Source organism: Augochlora pura, chromosome 2 (assembly GCF_028453695.1).
Source record: "Augochlora pura isolate Apur16 chromosome 2, APUR_v2.2.1, whole genome shotgun sequence".
Classification (NCBI taxonomy): Eukaryota; Metazoa; Arthropoda; class Insecta; order Hymenoptera; family Halictidae; genus Augochlora; species Augochlora pura.
In genome coordinates, this window is record NC_135773.1 from 11,696,529 (window position 1) to 11,711,470 (window position 14,942).

Consider the following 14,942-nt stretch of genomic DNA (forward strand, 5'->3'; position numbering starts at 1 on the left):
TTAAGCGTGCTGGTTGTAATATTATTAATGCCAAAAATTGAATAATGAACATTTACTTTAAAGTAAATGATATTCTCCTAACATTCAATTTATGTCAATTACATTATCGTAGATTATATATCTTTTAATAATATTAATGAACATAACATTATTTAATGTCAAATAAATGAAGTAGCAATCAAATATTTCAAGAGGTCGTAATCTTGTAAAATAAACTGGGAAACAACATACCATTAATAATGTCTGCTGTTATACGTATGTATTAAAATTAATTGTACGTTAACCGTTTAACTTGTATGATGAAATGTAAGTAGAAATTTTCCGATAGAATCGATACGAACCGTCTTATACAATTATTCTACCGGCACGCTTCAATAGTAGATGCAGTTCGCGTATAACTTCGTGGGGTGCAAGTGGATTCCACTGTTAGGTTAGCTCGTCGACTATGGGGAGCCGGCGTGTGCCACTACCACTAGTCAGTCACTCGCCGGCCGCCGATGCAGTACGTTGTGATGGTGGTTTCTGCGTCTCCGTACATCTTCGTTCCGCAGAACTGTGTCCTAAATATTTAATGCGTCCTCGCACACTTAACGCTTTGTCAACGCAGCTGACGGATTTTCTTTTCGCAAGAATGTCGTTCGCGATGCCGTTAAAACGGCTTTCCCGCGGTTTAAGCGATGTGTGATCAGTAAAAAAAAGTAGCAAAGAGAGAAGAAGGGAGAGGGATTCGTTAAAGATCACGTGAGATTACGGGAGTCTCGTGTAAATTAACGGCAAACGTGCGATCTGTGTTGTGCTGTGTATTTTATAATATTCTTACGCAAAAGTGTTTATTCGTTACGTCCACTTGTTGCGCGCCTAAAGCACCCCTCTTTGTGTTCGTTGGATTAACCGGATTACGTGCGTCTTCGGAATGTTCTTTTCATCAATATAAAATCATCGTGAACGTTAAGAAGTGGTAAGCATCCTTATATTACATCTTTGACATAAATGCGAATGAAACTCTTCTGCATTTTATATTGCAACAAAGGTCGCATAATCTGTAATTTCGCGGTTATACTGTTCAATATCAAGTCATTTGACGTTCCTCCAGGAGACGCCATACTTGAAAAGCGCGGGCAATCACATTTCGGATTATCATAGATGTCTGGAACGTTGCTTTCAAATCATTCTCGAGTTGATATTCTTCGAATTCTAAAACATAAAGCCATGTCATTGTATTCGGGTTCTAAAACTGTATTTAAACAAATATGTTCTGTAATTGCTGTGAACTTTGTAGGATCGTTTTTCTTCTGTTACAACTCTCGACAAAAACTCTTAATACCTTCTTTTGCTGACTAATTGCGCTCGGATTAAACGAGCTTCTACTTCTATGAAGAATAGTCGCATATATTCGCGTGTAAGGAATTCTCTATAGCGGACGTACGTCTTCAAATACGTATGCGTCTGTGCATACACATTTCGACGGCCACCGTACGACAGCACGTCGTCGAGTGGAATGAGCCGTATGCTTTTAGTGCGACGAGGAAGGGCTGCAGGGTCGCTGGTGAGGTGAGGGCAATGGAAGGGAAGGGCAAATCGCGTGGAGTGATGGCTATTCAATTCTCTCTGTCGCGTTTTTTATGCAATTTGATCGTAAAAGAATGCTTAGCTTCTCAAGTAACATTTGAATCGCAGCGAGAACTTAGAAAAATAATGTTAGGATTGGTTGCAGAACAATAAGTATAATATCCTCGTATTGTGCAGTTTTTACCGCATAATAAACTCATTCAATCGATAGATATAAAGCAAGAACGATAAGCTCGGACTACGATATCCAAATAAAACTCCTTATTTAGGACATAAGTAACGATTGCTTTTTAATTCGTTCATCATTCGCATTACGTGTGAGATCATCTCCAAGATTATTCAGAGTATTCATGAGCATCGAAATATTTCGGGTTTAAGATTGTACCGAGAAATTTGTAGTATTCTCCAAGGACTCTCAATTTCGAATAATATTCGAAGTATTTCGACGCGTCTCGAGTCCATCGCTGGTCGCGGGACGGGAAGAGGTTGCCCGCAAGGTGGGGGCACATTCCACAGCGGATGCGCATGCGCGCATTCTGACTTGCAGCACCCGCGCATTCGACCGCGTGTAGTCGGTGTTGTTGAGGTTAGCTTCTTATGGTTTCTATCTTGAAAAAGTAATCTCTGCAGAGTACATAAATTATATCCAATCACGCCTTCCGAATTAGGTAAATATTCTATGTACAATTTCGGCAATACTCTGACGGGATATCAACTTTACAATTTCTTAGTGTTATAAAGCTACCTTCCTACACAACATAATACAATTTCACTCACACACACGCACCGTACACTACGAAAGAAGCATTCCTGTTTTTCTATCAAGTTACAATTAAAGTAGTAAGTAAAGTTTGAAGAATTTAAAACTTTGATAGTTGTATTCGTCGTGAAATTCATTACGGTAGCGGTTTCTGAAATGTTAACAAATGTTCGTTTTCGTCCACGCAACTTTTTAACATTCCGAAGAAACAGAAAGTAAATTGAAAGAGGTAAAATCAAACTATTTGCAGCATTGTTTAACGTAAATACTAGTCCAACCTTCTGGCAGCAGGATATGGGACCCGGGGTATTCAAATCGCCACTTATTTAATTTTTGACAATTTAATGAAACAATGGAAAAAACAGAAAGACTAACAAGTATTGTAGTGTACAATATGTATTTTCAAAAATATATTATAAAAGTATCAATGTACGAAGGTGACGTAATCCTAAATAACATCAATAATGTAATTGTAAAAAAGGTCCCACCGTTCGAGGATTAATCATCTCATACTATCGATCATATGCATTCTTTTCGTCTTTGAGTGAGAATGCTGACACTACGTCTTTGCACCTATGTACATACGTTCTTTTCTACGTGATTTATTTACGTGGCGAGAATGCTCGTTTTTCGATGTGATAGAACAAACTCTTCTAGGTTTCGCTATGCGCAATCGTAATAATACATAAATGTCTGTGAGTACACTGAACAGTTCCCTGATGTGATGTTCTCCTCAACTATGGTTTGCCGTGCTGAATGTTAATACGTAGAAGAAACGGTAGCCGTAACTATCTCTCGCTATTATACAATTCTAAAGCGGTTTTGTACGAGAAATATCGTCACGGCCGGGGTCTATATGTGTTAACTCTCACAATAAGAGAGTAATTTCATTGTAGACATAAATTGCATGTACATAGCTACCTTTTTATACAAGCTAGAACGGAATGTAAATGAATGTTTACTAACACAGTTTTGGATAGTTAAAATTGCGTTTATTCTATATTGCCTCTAGTTGAAGATATATTATCTTTTTGTTCAAAATCTTACTTATTGTTGATCATTGTTCCCTTCATTGGAGGTAGGGTAATTGGACAGTGTAGATCATTTAAATAGACTGCAAAAAAAGTACGAATTTGAATGCAAAACACTGTCCACATCGACTACAACGAATCAATTCCTTCTTCTGACAATATTGATGTTTCTTCTGTTTCACTTGAACGTCATATATGCATTAAATACTTTACTGTATTCATAAGCATGGGTCGAAATGGACCCTGATCACGCTACTTTAGGTGTGCATATCATCTTCGCAGTGCTGAACTTCATTTATCGCCGCGATTGAATTTCATCCGCTCGTATGTAGTAAAAATCCAATGTATCTACAGTGTAGCACATGGAATTCGCAAGCAGCCATCTTTATCGGCACTGTGTCTTTCCTGTTTGCGTCCGACGGGCGCAGCGTACGCCCGAAAAGTTGTGTGAATTTTGGTCATAAGTTTGTAGAATGATCCCGTGTACCCTTCGTTCGTATATTTTGCGTAGCTGCGTAGGTATGCAAAAAAGATGGTGAGGAGGGTGTACGGTTCGGTTCTTTCGTTCCGTGTAAAACCGCACGACGACGACGCGACGCGGGGACGCGGTGCCTGCATGCATGACCAAGTGTTCACGATATCGTAAGTTATTGCTCCCCGTGTCATACCGGCCGCGTTGCCTCCGCAACTCTCACACCCTCGTCTCGCCTTGCACTTTTGTATGTTTGTCCAGCGTAAATATCGCTCGTGCAAAATACTTTTCGAGGCTGCGATGGAGGCCGCTGCGCCAGGGCAAATAATATCCGGGCATCTCCTCGGCCGAGCGGCATCCGAGGGAACGTCCGAAGACCTTTGCTACGCAGCGTCGTATTTTCAGTTCCGACCGCGAACAAAATCTTCGTTCCCAGTGGTATTTTGCATACCGCATAACTCGCACAATCGGACGATGCGCGAACGTTGAACGCGCGTTCCCGCGATGTATGCGAGGGTTCATTAAAATAATTAATCCCTTAGTTACGACCGAACTTTACGCGGATCGGCGAAACAAAGTACATACTGCAACAAAGTTTGGACCGGTTTTACGGGTCTTTTTGCACCGTGATTATTTCCCCTTCATTATCATTTTTGGGATCTATAGCCGGCAAAGACAACCTTAGTTTTTTTACATTCTTTATAATACAGATCTTATTGTACGCATGGAGATACAATAATTCTTGTGTTGCCTTGTAATTTGATTTACAGCGACAGTCGTTCACAATCTTTTTCAAAAAACATAGAAAATTTGTATTTATTGTATTGTATGTTTGTAAAACCTCTATCACTAGTTGAATTTCATTCCAGATTGGTACGAATAATGTATATGTTAAAATGAAATTATTGTATTAATAATATATATATACATATATGAATGTGCAACAGTGAGTGTGGCTGAATGTTATACAACATGTTTAGTTTCTGTTTTAAGCTTAGAATTTGAATTTCATTATGTTAAACATTTACAACCTGTTGCGTGATGCTGATGTTGAATTTTCAGCGTTCTGCTGGCAAAGATTTATTCTACGCGTAAAGAGAGCATGAATTTGGTCCAGGGAGGATCAGCTACATGTGTCACGTACGATTTAGGCATGCCGCCGTGTGCGAGATTAACTATGCGATACCAGAACCGTAATGAATAATATCGCGATGATGTCACGATAGGTCTTCCTACGTGATAGTCCGGTTTCTTATTTTTGGTGGTTCATCTCGAGAGAGGAAGGAAAAGAGATCCGAGGTAAAAGGAATTCGTATCCTGCGTTTTTCAACGAATCTTGCTTTTCGAGTAACAATCGTAAAACGATCAAATCGTGTTGGTCTAATTAATCAATCAGTTGTTGCAATCTCTTTGAAACGCGTGTAAGTTACTGTAATATCACTGCATATATTTCATTTTCTTTATATTTTGTTTAAATACAACACTTTGTACGAGTATACTTGTCAAGAACAGCTAACTGGTTAATCAAGCGTATACATGTTCTCTCTTGTCTCTTGTGTTATTGCTGAACAACGCAAAGGGTGTGCAAGATGTGTCTGTCGCTCGAAAGCACGCATTTCGCGCGCGGATTTTTCGAGGAAACAAAAAGTGTCGAGAATATCGTATAGGCCGGTCGATTCATGGTAAATATCAAGGAGGCAATTGTATAGCGTGTCCGTGGTGCAGTTAGGAATGCCTGAATGATGGTTTCTCCGGCTGGCTTGCCGTCTTCGTTCTTATAATTTCCGAGGCACAATAACGATTCTGTCCTAACGATAAGTAGCGGTGCGTAGAAGGCTCATCGCGAGTTTACGAGCAGCCTAGCCTGGAATCCATCATTTCTCTAGACTCCACTTAAAGTTCTGATCCGAGGACGTTTCGTGGAAGCAGTATACCGGCCGTGGCCATGATCCTCTCCAACATATTTTCACTTCTTCCGTTTCCACTCCACGGCCCGGTGAAAGAAAGTTAAATGGGTCCGGTCGGAATACCAGAGGGAATTTGCGGAAAATCCCTCGTGGAAAAGAAGAATCGGCGCTGCATTCGTCGGTATATCCAAACGGAGCCTGGCGTCAACCATTAAATACCGGAATGGAATACCAGAGGTTACGGGAATGTTTCAGAGCAAAGCATTTAATTTGCGTTGCCGGATTTTTTTCACTTCGAGATACAATAGTTAGATATATGTAATAGCAATTGTGCGCGCAAAGTCTTCTTTATTCTTGTAATGTTCCATATTATGAATACGCATAGTTTGGATCCCTTTTCTCTTCTGTCTCGCAATCTGTACTTTCTCTCTTTTGTTCTGCTTTCATTTTACCATTTTGTATCTACATAGAATACTTTTTTGTATTTTACCAATATGTTACATGTTTCTCTTTTTCATTTGATTTTTTATAGTTTCCTTCGAATTTCTCTCCCTTTCTACGTGTAGTCCCTCGCGCGCCTTATTCTTTTTTCTTCGTCGTTACTTCTTTTCTCTTTCTCCAATTGTCCAGCTTCTCTACTTCTACAACCATTTTTCTCTTTCTTCGCTAGACCACCATTTGCAACGTTGCTCTTTGAGTCCCTCCGCCAGCTATCTGCTCAAACTTCTCGGTCACTGGAAATTTACAAGTCGAGGATCAGAAAGCAATCAGACATTCCAAGGATGAGAGAACGAATTTCTTAAAAGCTCAAAACTATTAGGAATTCTTTAAGGGGTGGCACTTTGGTTGTCATCGGCGCGGTCAGCTCTACGGTGGATCACGAGTTTCCCCGGCTCGGCGCGTAGAAAATCGATTTTTCCTCTGGTCGGGCTTTCAGGTTTTTACGGTTATTAGAATGGCGCGCATACATGCACGTGCCGAAAGCGGTCGGCTGGATTCCGAGCTATTTCTCCCGAGGAAATCACAAAGAATGTGGTCGAAGGAAGGCGGAACGTGCGTGCAGGTGCCTCTGTTCCCGTCTTTCTTCCTCGTCGTGTCCAGGCCGCAACCCTCGCTCTTGTTGCCGCTCCTTTCTCTGTCCCCGCCAGCGGTGACCGGGACCTGTCTTCTTCGGTTCGGTTGTAAAAATTGCCTACGAGGGTCTAAATATTCGGAGGATACCACGGGGTGATTATAATTCTTGGGCTGGAGTTGCCTCGAACGGAGGAATGCCGAGGGGCGGCTAAGACAAAGCGCGATCTCCCTCTTCGCCCTTTATCTCTTCAGCGCTGAAGATTAGTATCTATAGTCGGACGACAGATGGTCGTCGGTAGCTACACAGTCCAGATTCTATATAAAGTCTAGAGCCAGCTTTGTCTTGGTCTTCGTCCTTTGTCTTCGTCTCCGTCTGTTTTGTGTCCTTCTTCTAGTACTTCCACCCTCCCTCACTCGTTCGACTCTTTTTCACCTTTTAGATCTGCTCTTCTTTCTACGCTCTTCTTCCACCCTCTTTCTCTTATTTCACGCTCATAATCGATCGCTGCCTCGACTCGATCTTGCTCGACCGTTCGGTAAGAACCGGTAACGCGGGATCGCGGGTCACGACGCGAAATGAAAGTCTAATTAAGTCCAAGTCCGTCGTAAATATCGGCTACCCCTTTTTTCTTTTCATCGCACGCTCTCCGAACGTTACGCAACGTTATCGCGTTCCTTGCAAACTATTATTCCTTCTCGAATGTGTCAGCATTCGGTGCGTTCCTCCTAGGTTTCCGGAGAACTTGCGGATCGACAGAATTCAAGTAAATGATCCAAGGATAATTTGTTCGCATTACGTTTCAGGAAATGCAATTAACTTTCCTGTTCTGTTAACTCGTTGAGTATTCTTTCAACCTCATTACCTCCATATTTTACAAACTTTAGTCTCTCGGCGTCAGCGGCATATAGCTGTGCTTAAAATAATTCATTGCAATTATACCATCTGATTACAAATTATGCCTTATCATTTTCTATTGATTAATTTATATAATGAGGTTACGTTAATGTTATAAATCTATGAGAAATACAAGTTCGTATTTCCCACGTCTACCGTCGTTAAGGGATTGAAGTATAAACTAGGGTGTACTGAAAATATTCATTCTATTTCAGTGGCCTTCGAAGTCGGAATTCGTTGGTTTAGTCCGTAACTTTGCAGGAGGCAGCTGCGATTACCGAGCAGAGCTTGGGAACACCTGATAACAGTACCGGTGATCAGCGTCGATCGATCGGTTCGCAATCGTGCGTCCGCGACCAAGGAAATTCGGTATACCGTGCTAACGGCTTTTACGAATTTTCGGTACTGGCACAGCTGATGTATTCTGGCTTAACACATGCTCCCGTTCTCTCGTAACCATGGCAGTTAGGCAGTCTGATGGAAACGTAATCACCGAGGAGAATATTGGGTCCGGCCGATCGGAGGCCGACCAACCTCTTTTCCCTATCCTCCTCTCGAAATTCGCATCGGCTGGGTATTCTCGCGAGCAAGCGAGCACGGGGTGCCCCGATTATCATAATTATATCTCGATGTGATGAGTCATACTCGGGCGTGGGCCTCATAACACGAACAACGAGAGCGGAGGGTATCGTTTCGTATCCTCGGCTTTGAATCTTTCAGGTAGCTCGAAGAATCCCGCGTGAATTGGCTGCATCGTTCCTTCCCGCCTGTTATCTGGATCATGATTTTCATTTGTTTTAAGATACAGCTGGAGGTGGAAATCGGGAATGATTTCTTTTGGAAATTTATTTTTGTTGGAAAACATTTATTCCGTGCAAAGTTCAAATAGAAAGGAAGTGGTGGTATTTTATTAGTCAAGAAGAGATGTCGGTAACCTGTTTAAGGCTGTGGATCAAAATCCGTCTTTTAGTGTCACAAGTGTATAAGTAACATTTAAGTAATTGTAATATGTTTTTAGACTTTCAACATAAAAATTCAAAATTGTAATCATAGTTATTGTAAAAACAAATATAACTGCCAAATTATCAAATGGTTCAGTGAGTCGGGGATCGTAAGTTGTCGGCGTCTAGTCTAAGGTGTAATTGAATAGAATGATAAATAGTGATAAATAAATAGTGATTTACAATTTTTCTTGAATAATAAAAAGATACAGCTTTCTTCAATGAATAGCCATACTCAGCATTTCTTGTATCGCTTAAAGTTCAAGGTTTATTTTTCAAGACATTGCAGTTTCGCTAGAATTCGGACACACGTTCCTAATTAAACGGTACTAATCCGATAAAACCAGTCCGTACAAATTTAGTTCCTTATCTAATGCAATTATTCTGCTCGGCAAAAGAATTGTCCATTATACCTATTTTTAATGTGACAATACGTCGCCGATTTCATTTTAACCGACTTGAACTGTAAATGACCATTGAAAGGAGAATTAAAAGACGAAATCGTGTCAACAATGTAAACGTCAATGTTGCACCTTGGACGGGTATGTTAAAAAACGAGAACGAAAAAGAACAGGCACGAAGTGAGATTCGAAAGAAGTAAAGCAAAAAAGCAAACATGGCGTTGTGTTATCTGACGATGGGTTACCGAGGGCTAATTTACAAGGTCTGTAAACGCACGTAATCCTCTGTCGCAGAAAATACCGACGACTGTTAGTGATTCATTCGCTTCGAGCAATCACAACGTTACCGAATTCATCGGCAAACAAGCTGAGGCGTATTGAAAAAAATCGCTGGCGAAGTAGAAACCAATGTTGCGTAAGCATAGACTCAACATCGAATTCCTAGAAAATACTTTTGTCATTTCAATTTGCAGTTTCGAACATTTCGCTTATAAAATGAAAGATTTATTGCTAAATGCCATACTATTGTTGATAAAATTCAACGAGTCACAAAAGTATCTAAGTTAGATAAGTTAGAGCAAAAAGTTATTAAAAAACTCTGACAATTTTTGCCAAAGAATTCTCTTATAAGAATTATAGCTTTTATTAAATATAACGAGGGAGGAGTCACAAAATATGAAGCATTAAATATCGGTCATTGAATTGCTATGCAATAATTTGTAGTTAAATGTGTTATCTATTACATGCATATTTTACATTTTTCTTATAAGCATAGATAATAAAGTTAAAAGGGACGTCATTTTTTAATTTTTGCATCATCTGAATCAATTCCAATTTTTGAAAACAATTTTTTGACCTAGTGAACTTCTTCTAAGATTTGAAAAATTTAGATTACTGGGCCCTATTATGAAATAATAGTGCCCTATCATTGCTGTCATTCACCAGCATCTTTTGTCACTGCACGAGTGCATCGCGCGCATCCTTTCATAAGCAGTGCATCTTAGGCGTTCAGTTATTCGTTGAAGAAATCTTACGATCTCGACGATTGGGGTCGGTCTACTATCCGAACAATCCGTGTCTTCCGATCGACGGCCGAGGTTTTGTCGCCGCGAGATCGCGAGAGAAAATTCAGTCCGCAAGAGAATTCGCATTTTCTTCGTTCGTGTGTACATTCGGTGACTTACGAGCGTCGTCCGGTGTATGTGTAACGTAGGATTTACAGAGAAGCGATGGTCGTGTCCGACCTGCATAATCCCGGTGCACGATCCATAATGCATCGACGAGCACCGCCTGCCTGGTCACAATTTATAATTTATTGCCAAGTTACGAAGCTGCATCTCCCGCAGCTTCCTCCCTCCCCCCTACCTCCCCCTCTGTCTGTGCCCCTTACACCCCAGCCTCCCCCTTCGCCGTCTCAGGCACGCTGATTGTTGCTGCGAGTCTGGTAGTTAGAGCAGCTCCTCTCTGGCAGGGGCACGTTGGAATTCCGTTTGATTTAAATGGCGCTCAAGGTAAGCGTTTCGATTGAATTTACGTCCATGACTTTTCCCCCGCGTCTCTCCTTATTTACCTACAAATATTACGGACGCGGAATCGCTACGCGTGTTGCGATCTGCACGTGTGGAAAACGCACGGGGTAGTTTTCGGTCATCGTCGGTATCATTTTATGCGAAACACGTGATCGAAATCCATGTCGCTGTTGCTCAGACGGTATTTCGTTATCGTAGAACGTTCGTCGGGTGTTGTTGATTTATGGAGCCGGTTACATTTCTTTTCCTTTATTTATATATGATTACAAAAATTGAATATGACTCTTATTCGAAAAATGTAGAGTTAATGAATCCAAATCAAACGTACTTTACAGTAACCCGCACCACTACCCTTTGTTTGTGTAGACTGAGGATCCACCCTTGGACGGCACGTTCCTTCATATAGGTGCGAAATTTTGCATAGTCAACTCCGGTATTGAAGAATCGCTGCTAGAAAAAGCATGGAACCGATTGTAGTCAAGTATTGCAGACATAGCTACACTTATGACCATTTTGTGAAAGCGGAAGTGTCTAGTATTATTTTGTACAGATTGACAAACTATCCTTATGTAGGGTGTTTCATCGTAACCAGACCGTGGATTTATATGTAAAATAAAAGCTGTTTGCAATAATTACAAAATCCAAGAGCCTACATTAAAAATTAATTTTTCTTGTTAGTAACGGTTTTGAGGAAAGATGAAATAGTGTCTATTGACTATATAGTTATTGTATATTTAAGGTATATTTAAAGAAATATATATCTATATATTTCTTATAGTTGCTCGAATACGATCTATGACAACCATACGGTAAAATATTTTGAACGTAATGTGCCGTAAACGATGTCCCTTGATAAGGCGATTACTCAGAAGCCCATCGCGAAAGTATCTCTCAATTTATGTGGTACCATCATTGATATTCCGTCGAGGAGCACGACTCTTCTCGGGCCGAAGTTAGGGAGAACGTGCCATAGAAAGGAATTTATGCGAAGGGCTTGCGGTGTTCCGACCTTCACGGTCACGTTGCAGCCGGACCTCAAACCGCACGAAGGTTATTCCGAACAATTCCACGCCTTGTCTCCGGCTTGCAGGACCGGGTCACAGAATAGAGCGACACTATTGTGAGGCTGCGAGCAGAAGGGTGCGCGCGCGTGCAGCGATTTTTATCGCGAGGCGACCGATACAAAAATTCCAACGGGATATTTAAAGGCATTCCATTGTTGCGGGACGTTCTTCTTTTCTTCTGGTTTTCACTCTGCACCCTGACGAATTCCTCGATCGTATCTGGATTGCGGACGTGTACGCAAATATTCATTTTTCTTGCCCGATTTACAGGGAATCGGGAGATACCGGTTTCTATATTTCGCTTAACATTACAGAATTGATTTAATGTACTAATTTTTATCGTATTCGTGTCGGGTTTTCGTTTTAAAATTGTTGAAATCGTAAGAATTCTTTCATAGGAAGTGATTTAATTTTAATTTAGGGATACAGTAAAACTGGCGAAAGGTGTAAATAAATTTAAATCCTTGCGCTCTGTTATTTCGATTCATTTTTTTCCACACTTCCATTCAGTTATTAATGTATTAAATTCGTTTATATATTCCGGTTGCAAAAAGGAAGTTTCAAGAGTTTTGTCTTGTTGGTAATTTACTGTAACCGATACAATTTACTATAACTACTTATTGGCAATTTACTGTAAACTGATGGTTCAAGTTTAAGAAAAGTACCATCAGTGTTATTTAAGTCGGATTTCTTTGATACCGAAGTGAAGCCTCGTGAGGTTAAATACAAACTAAATCATGTGTAAACACCACAAGAAAGACATCGTCCGCGCCTAGATAATAGGCTGTTGGGTGCGACGGGCTAAAGAAATCATTTAATCGGTTAGCTATTACGACTACTTTCAAAAGTGATCATACTACCTAACGTAAACGTTGTATACAAATTTTTCATAATAATTATTTTTTTCTTTCGTATTTATTCGTTTTTTTCGCCTTAGCCTCCAAGTATTGCGAACATCTTGACATGTACGAATACATTTTAGTTTTCAATAAGATTGCAGTTTAAACAGCAGATTGTAATTATATTTTACGCCTGACGAGTGGTACTGGTCATAACAGAAAATGTTGCCATCTCTTCACGACACTATCAAGTTTTATCACAACAGCTACTATGCCGATAAACGAGTTTAATAAAAAGCTTGATTTCTTTGAAAACACCGAATCATTTTACTAATGTCACTGTATCTGTCGTATAATTTTGTTCTCTCTAACGTTTATTTAGTTCTGGATCATGCGTATTTCATTTTTCTAATTTAAAAGGGCATAGTAGCCCGTAACTAAATAATGATAATAATAATCATACACTTCTGTACTCGTCATAAACAGCTAACTGATTGATGAGAATAGAAAGGCGATGTCGAGCCATTTCGGGCACGGTATCGTCGATCGCTGGTGCACCGGTTTCGGCATGATTACAATTTCAGATCAATCCGTACATCAATGACCGTGCACAAATCCGTTTTACCGTAAACAGTGAACAATGGCGGGTCGGGGGGATCGGCCGCGACAAAAATATCCGGCGGGAGTTCGAGGGCAGCGAATGCTCGGGGACCAATCCTCTCGCGATCGGTACGCGTCTCACTCGGTGGAAATGGTAAGGAACGCGAGAACTACTCGTTATGCATTCGAGCGGATAGGAGAGAAAAGAAGAGCGAGAGAGAGAGAGAGAGAGAGTGGAGAACGGATAGGGTACGAACGGATCGGGCTGTGGAATCATCGTGGATTCTGTTTCTTCGTTCTGCTCTCCGCCAGAGGATAAGGAAACCCGCTGGCAAGCCCGCGATCGTGCCTCGAACGGTTGTGAATGCCCGTACGTGCCAGAAACGAATAATGAACCCCGCGGTACGATCCACGATAAAACCTGATGCCGTTGGAACGCCACTCACGTACGAATCCTTTACCTTGTACCCGATTTGCGAGCGAGCTGGTCAACATTGCCGTGCCTACGAGCCGCGTTGCCCCGGGACCTCCTTCGAACGGTCCACCTCTACTCTGCTACATTGTCGATCGCCCAACTTTCACGCGAATGGAACACCGGAAACTGTCCAGATCTTCCACGAGGAAATCGCCATGTTTTAGCCTCTCTTTATCGGCGGATGGCGAAGCTTCTTTACAGTTGCGCGCATGCTTTGAACCATCCCCTACAGTTCGCTTTACCAACGAGTGGGATTCAATTGGATTTTAATCGCTGTACTTTCTACGGTGAATATCGTACGGACTGACATTACCAACTATTACCTTAAAAACGTTAGACAAGACCCACTATTAGTCTTAGACTATTGGGAGGAGGAGGGATATCATAATATTGGCGAAACGAAAAGCGCTCATCTTATCCCAAGCATATGATATACCTACTTATGCAGAGTGTTTCAGGGTTGAGTCGACATACCTTTAGTAATAAATGCAACAATTTTCCTCGATAATACACTTGATAAAACTGAATTATTTCGACAGTATACACTAATAAGTGCAACAACTCCAGTAGACGAAATGCGTTTGCGAGTATACTTTTGGAGGACAAAGTTTGTTGTATGGTCCTAAATTTATATTTAAAGATAGTCGGTTTAATTCTGAAAGACTCCATTTCTCTTACTTTCAAAGTATTTGATACGAAAGTTTAGCTCTCTGACTATTCGTCCACAAAGGGCTAATACGGCACAGGTACCTACTTATTACGACTTCCATTGCCATTTCGAGACATTATCTCACCCTGTGGCTCTTTCCCGGCCTCTATGGAAGTCCTCTTGCAAGGCGATTTCTTGTCAGGAAACGGAGAACTGGTAATCAGAACGGAAACGAGTGTCTAACGCGTTATCGGTACAACGTTATGGACGGTCGAATAAATTTCTCGGGGCACTCCGTTAAGTTGCTTTCTCCGCGGGCCCCCGAGGCATTTCTTAAAAATATCCCGGGTCCCCCTACACACGCGGAATTCGACCATCCGTTCGAGGTCAGTATCGGGGGCCCCTCTTCGGCTCGTCTTCGAATTCAGCCGGCGTAGACCGGGCACGTCCGCGGTGTCCACCCACGTAGACGGCCGAGACGAAAAGAAACGTACACGCGTGCACATATTTGTATACACACAGAGAGAAAGGGAGATGAAGGGGAGGGCCGCCTTCTCCTCCCGCTTCTGAAAATTCATTGCTTCTCGGCCCGTTTTCCCCAACGGGGTTATTAACGGCGGGCTCGAGCGCCCCACGGAGGCCCGAGTTATACGACGGATATTTATACGTACTTAAA

At 41.4% G+C, this 14,942-nt stretch overlaps 1 protein-coding gene across 1 annotated transcript in view; it reads left to right on the plus strand.

Annotated features, from left to right (window-relative positions):
• Positions 1 to 484: 484 nt before the first annotated feature.
• Positions 485 to 14,942, plus strand: part of LOC144475978 (protein expanded) — a 112,433-nt gene continuing 97,975 nt past the window's right edge. The window contains exon 1 of the mRNA XM_078192472.1: positions 485 to 958. The gene's annotated coding sequence lies outside the window, so the exon portion shown is untranslated. The remainder of the gene's footprint in view (positions 959 to 14,942) is intronic.